Here is a 6,896-nt window from a genome sequence, read left to right as displayed (position 1 = left end):
TCGATCCTGCTTTGTGAATGCTTTAATTTATCAATGTATTTAAAATGAAATGTTCAGACTCTTATACTAAAACTAGTTTTCTTTGCTCCTGCAACAATGAATAATATAAAATGTTTTAGGAAATTATTCTGAAAGATTTCTCGTTTTAATTTGTTAATCATTGACATGGGACGCTTAACTAACTGTCTCTGCAGCATTCGTATAATGATTACTGAACCTTTATACTACCGTTTGGTGTAGCAATAAACAAAACCTTAATTTATGCTGGTGGAAATCTCCAGCGAAGAAATCTTTGCACCACAACTTCTTTCTGTCCAATTAAAAAACCCAGCGAAGACGCGGGAAAAGTTTTTGCGGGAAGACACTGTTAGAAAAAGGAGGAGAAGAAGAAGAAGAGAAGAAGAGGAGAGGAGGAGGAGAGGAGGAGAAGAGAGAGAAAAGACGCCTCCTGAGATACGACGCTTCCTTCTGACCTCCCTGCTCGAGAGAAAAGCTTCCTTCCAGAACTCGCTCGCGATGCAAATCATATTTCGACCTTTGTCTTAAAACTTTTCGATTCACTAAAGTTTTGCGGGATCTTAACTTGAGAGATACCTCTTGCGAAGGATGCTGATTCTCTCTCTCTCTCTCTCTCTCTCTCTCTCTCTCTCTCATTGTGGAAGTTTAAAAGAAAGCTAGACAAGATCATTAGGACACTGAATGAATTGTAAAACCTGCTCCTAGAGAAAAGTGACCACATGACGTCTCCTCGGATGTTTTTGAGACATCCTAATCCTTGTAAAGTCTTCTTCTCCTCTTTCTTCTCCTCTCTCACTCTCTCCTCTCTCTCTCCTCAAAAACATCCCGTCTTGTATTATATTGGACTACTTTTTTCACATTTGTTTTCCAGGGGTACATTTTCTGTTCAATGGCTCTCTCTCTCTCTTCTCTCTCTCTCTCTCTCTCTCTTCTCTCTCTCCTCTCTCTCTCTTTATTACCTAATGTATGTTATTTCAAATGAATACTATTTTCTTTAGAAATTTCAATTTCAAGTCAATGGCCCCTGTCAAGAGTTTTCACCAATGAATATATATAGGTTTACCTTCTGAATAATAATACTAATAATAATAATAATAATAATAATAATAATAATAATAATAATAATGACGAGAAAACGAGGAAACCATGACAATACACAAAGCAACGTACACCCAAGAGCAAATCGTGAACCGGACAGGACCTTATTACATTAACACGCAAAGGCAACGGAGGGAAGGGGTACTACTGAGTCATAGGAATAGACTGCGTTCTAACATTCGAGAATAGGACCCAACGTGAAGACGAGTGGCTCAAGAGTGCACGGGAAGAAGGACTGATAGAAGTAGACGAAGACCCAGAAATATACAGAGACAGAAGAAAGATAAGCAGAACAGAGGAATGGCATAACAAACCAAAGCACGGACAATACATGAGACTGACTAAAGAACTAGCCAGCGATGACACGTGGCAATGGGTACTGAGGGGAGAGCTCATGAAGGAAACTGAAGGAATGATAACAGTGGCACAAGACCAGGCCCTAAGAACCAGATATGTCCAAAGAACGATATATGGAAATAACATCTCTCCCATATGTAGGAAGTGCAATACGAAAAATGAAACCATAAACCACATAGCAAGCGATATGCCGCACTTGCACAGAACCAGTACAAAAAAGGCATGATTCAGTAGCAAAAGCCCTCCACTGGAGCCTGTGCAAGAAACACCAGCTACCTTGCAGTAAGAAGTGGTTACGAACACCAACCTGAAGGATGATAGAGAAACGATCAGGCAAAGATCCTCTGGGACTATGGTATCAGAAACAGATAGGGTGATAGGTGCAAATAGACCAGACGTGACGTTGATTGACAAAATCAAGAAGAAAATATCACTCATTGATGTCGCAATACCATGGGACACCAGAGTTGAAGAGAAAGAGAGGGAAAAAATGGATAAGTATCAAGATCTGAAAATAAAAATAAGAAGGATACGGGATATGCCAGTGGAAATTGTACCCATAATCATAGGAACACTAGGCACGATCCCAAGATCACTGAAAAGGAATCTAGAAAAACTAGAGGCTGAAGTAGCTCCAGGACTCATGCAGAAGAGTGTGATCCTAGAAACGGCGCACATAGTAAGAAAAGTGATGGACTCCTAAGGAGGCAGGATGCAACCCGGAACCCCACACTAAAAATACCACCCAGTCAAATTAGAGGACTGCGATAGAGCAAAAAAATAAATAAATAAATAAATAAAAATAATAATAATAATAAATATAAAGTGGAGGACAGCAAAACATATATTAAAAAATTATATTTATCTTAGCAGCAAGCAATACTGTTCTTCTAGGAACTTCAAAAACAGTTCTCAAATAAATGAGTTAAAAAAACTACGTAAAAGAACGAGACAAAACTTCCAAATTAAAACAAAACAGACTGTATTTGGATTTCGAAATCGTTGGTGTATCTAACCATCTATCTATAAACTTGGCGAATTGAATGAATAAATTTATGCATGGGGGGGTGGAGAGAATGCAAACGAGAATGAACCCACGCTGTGAGAGAGAGAGAGAGAGAGAGAGAGAGAGAGAGAGAGAGAGAGAGAGAGAGAGAGAGAGAGAGATTAGAATTTTCCTTTGAAACAGATTTCAGGTTTTAGGGAAGGATAATAGAGAGAGAGAGAGAGAGTAGAATTTCCCTTTGCAACAGATTTCAGATTTTAGGGAAGGATAATAAAATTTCCCCTTCTTGAGAGAGAGAGAGAGAGAGAGAGAGAGAGAGAGAGAGAGAGAGAGAGAGGGTAGAATTTCCCTTTGCAACAAATTTCAGATTTTAGGGAAGGATAATAAAATTTCCCTTTCTTGAGAGAGAGAGAGAGAGAGAGAGAGAGAGAGAGAGAGAGAGTGAGAGAGAGAGAGAGAGAGAGAAAGATTATAGAATTTCCCTTTACAACAAATCACAGGGAGAAAGAGTAGAATTTCCCTTTGCAACAGATGATGAGAGAGAGAGAGAGAGAGAGAGAGAGCAGAGAGAGAGAGAGAGAGAGAGAGATAAAAACTGCCCTTTGCTACACACTTTTATCCGCTGTTCATGACCTTTTCAAAACCCGTGACCTGACCTCGCAAGGAAAAGTTATCGTCTGCACAGTTGACCGATGAAAGAGAAAGTTTGCCCAAAAGCGAGAGTTTACTTAATTTTTTTTTTTTTTTTTTTTTTTTTTTTTTTTTTTTTTTTTTTTTTACGTCTTTTTTTTTCCACTCTTTGAAGTTCATTTCCCCTCACACACTGAGTTAGAAAGTTTATATTATTATTATTATTATTATAAGTTAGAAAGTTTATATTATTATTATTACTATTAGTTAGAAAGTTTATAATAATAATAATATTATTATTATTATTATTATTATTATTATTATTATTATTATTATTATTATTATTATTATTATATTATTATTATTATTATATTGTACGGAAAGAATTCTGATATCTAATATGCAACGCAGTGAATGTTTCTGTGTATATTTTACTTCTGGCATATTTATTTGCATGCGGAGATCGTACACGTACCGAATTAGTATTCTGTGAAATGTGTACGTATTTATACATGTGTATATTTACAATGAGGAGCGTGTACGCACTTGTGCACACGTACTGAAACCCACAGAGCAGTAATAAGTAATAGCATGGTTACGCACGTATGTTCACAACTAAGCATACACAATTGTTCAGAAACAAATGTGTGTACATATATATTCATAATATGTATGTATGTATGCATCTAATAAAAGATGCCCATAAAAAAGCCAAAATATAGATAGTAAGTACTACTATATTTCAGAGCCTGCTGCTGTCTCTCTCTTCAGGTAGGTAATGAATGAATGAGAAAAGTTACAGAAAAGGCGGTATTTATTCCAAGAGATGTATGTATGTATGTATGTATGCATGTTAGTGTAATATATATGTGTATATGTGTGTGTACAATATTATGCATACGTATGCATACAAGTGTGCCTATTCGCATGCAGCACTAACGAAAACGGAAAATAATTCAAAATTAAATTTTTTTTTTCGAAAACCCGCAAAATCTGAAACAAAAATATATATCAAGTCGAGCACCGCCGTAAAGCGTTTCTCCTGAGGGAGGAGAGAAAGTTTGCTAACTTTAATTTCTTTCTCCTGAGTAGTTTCGGTGATAAACTCCTACAAGGACAAAAAAAAAATTTCCTCAGGCAGAGTTATTATAAACGTTGCAAATATCATCAGGACTTCTTTCAGAAAGAACTTTTGTCTTTCATCTTATCAATTTTGTTTATAATTTTGTCTATTTGTTTATTAATTCTCTTAAATGATATTTCCTATTAATGAGTGATCTTCTCTCTCTCTCTCTCTCTCTCTCTCTCTCTCTCTCTCTCTGTATTTCTTATTACCTTCTGTTATTTCTTTCTAATGAACGTCATATTATTTGGAAGCTTGGATTTCAAGTCAATGGCCCATTTACTGGGCTTGTTCCGTATGAATAGGGTCCATCTGCTCAATAATAATAATAATAATAATAATAATAATAATAATAATAATAATAAGGCTCTACACCCACGAATAGCAGAACAACTCCAGCATTGTATAAAAAAATCACATGCGCTCAAATGGATGACCACAGGAAGAAAATCCTTAGTAAAAAAAGACAAGAGTAAGGGAAATATAGCCAGTAACTACAGGCCTATCACCTGCCTACCAATAATGTGGAAGTTACTAATAGGTACCATCAGTGAAAGGCTACACAACTACCTAGAGGATACAAACACCATCCCGCACCACCAGAAAGGCTGCAGAAGGAAGTGTAGGGGCACAAAAGACCAGCTCCTGATAGACAAAATGGTAATGAAGAACAGTAGGAGAAGGACAGCAAAGCTAAGCATGGCATGGATTGACTATAAGAAAGCCTTTGACATGATACCACACACACGGCTAATAGAATGCCTGAAAATATATGGGGAGAGGAAAACACCATCAGCTTCCTCAAAAATACAATGCGCAACTGGAATACAATACTTACAAGCTTTAGAATAAGACTAGCAGAGGTTAATAGCAGTAGAGGGATCTTCCAGAGCGACTCACTGTCCCCACTACTCTTCGTAGTAGCCATGATGCTTATGACAAAAGTACTGCAGAAGATGGATGCTGGGTACCAACTCAAGAAAAGAGGCAGCAGAATTAACCATCTGATATTCATGGACGACATCAGGCTTTATGGTAAGAGCATCAAGGAAATAGATACATTAGGGTGGAGTTTGGAATAGAAAAATGTGCCTAAGTCAAAATACAAAAGGGCAAAGCAACAGGGAATGAAGGGATAAAGCTACCAGATGGGAGCAACATCAAACACATAGATGAGACGGGATACAAATACCTGGGAATAATGGAAGGAGGGGATATAAAACACCAAGAGATGAAGGACACAATCAGGAAAGAATATATGCAGAGACTCAAGGCGATAGTCAAGTCAAAACTCAACGCCGGAAATATGATAAAAGCCATCAACACATGGGCAGTGCCAGTAATCAAATGCAGCGCAGAAATAGTGGAATGGACGAAGGCTGAACTCCGCAGCATAGACCAGAAAACTAGGAAACATATGACAATACACAAAGCACTACACCCAAGAGCAAATACGGACAGACTATACATAACACGAAAGGAAGAAGGGAGAGGACTACTAAGTATAGAGGACTGCGTCAACATCGAGAACAGAGCACTGGGGCAATATCTGAAAACCAGTGAAGACGAGTGGCTCAAGAGTGCATGGGAAGAAGGACTCATAAAAGTAGACGAAGGCCCAGAAATATACAGAGACAAGAGAATGAGGAACAGAACAGAGAAATGGCACAAGAAACCAATGCACGGACAATACATGAGACAGACTAAAGAATGACACATGGCAATGGCTACAGAAGGGAGAGCTCAAGAAGGAAACTGAAGGAATGATAACGGCGGCACAAGATCAGGCCCTAAGAACCAGATATGTTCAAAGAACGATAGATGGAAGTAACTTTTCTCCCATATGTAGGAAGTGCAATACGAAAAATGAAACCATAAACCACATAGCAAGCGAATGTCCGGCACTTGCACAGAACCAGTACAAAAAGAGGCATGATTCAGTGGCAAAAGCCCTCCACTGGAGCCTGTGCAAGAAACATCAGCTACCTTGCAGTAATAAGGGGTACGAGCACCAACCTGAGGGAGTGATAGAAAACGATCAGGCAAAGATTCCATGGGACTGTGGTATCAGAACAGATAGGGTGATACGTGCAAATAGACCAGACGTGACGTTGATTGACAAAATCAAGAAGAAAATATCACTCATTGATGTCGCAATACCATGGGACACCAGAGTTGAAGAGAAAGAGAGGGAAAAAATGGATAAGTATCAACACCTGAAAATAGAAATAAGAAGGATATGGGATATGACAGTGGAAATTGTACCCATAATCATAGGAACACTAGACACGATCCCAAGATCCCTGAAAAGGAATCTAGAAAACCTAGAGGCTTTAGTAGCTCCAGGACTCATGCAGAAGATTGTGATCCTAGACACGGCGCACATAGTAAGGAAAGTGATGGACTCCTAAGGAGGCAGGATGCAACCCGGAACCCCACACTATAAATACCACCCAGTCGAATTGGAGGACTGTGATAGAAGAAAATAATAATAATAATAATAATAATAATAATAATAATAATAATAATAATAATAATAATAATAATAATAATAATAATATTCTTTGGAAGTTACAATTTCAAGTATATGGTCCCTAGGGACGTTCCATGTGAACAGGGTTCAGATTCTGAATAATAATAATAATAATAATAATAACTGTACAT

Source organism: Macrobrachium nipponense, chromosome 23 (genome assembly GCF_015104395.2).
Source record: "Macrobrachium nipponense isolate FS-2020 chromosome 23, ASM1510439v2, whole genome shotgun sequence".
In the NCBI taxonomy this organism is placed as follows: Eukaryota; Metazoa; Arthropoda; class Malacostraca; order Decapoda; family Palaemonidae; genus Macrobrachium; species Macrobrachium nipponense.
Note: the sequence above shows the minus strand (reverse complement) of the source record.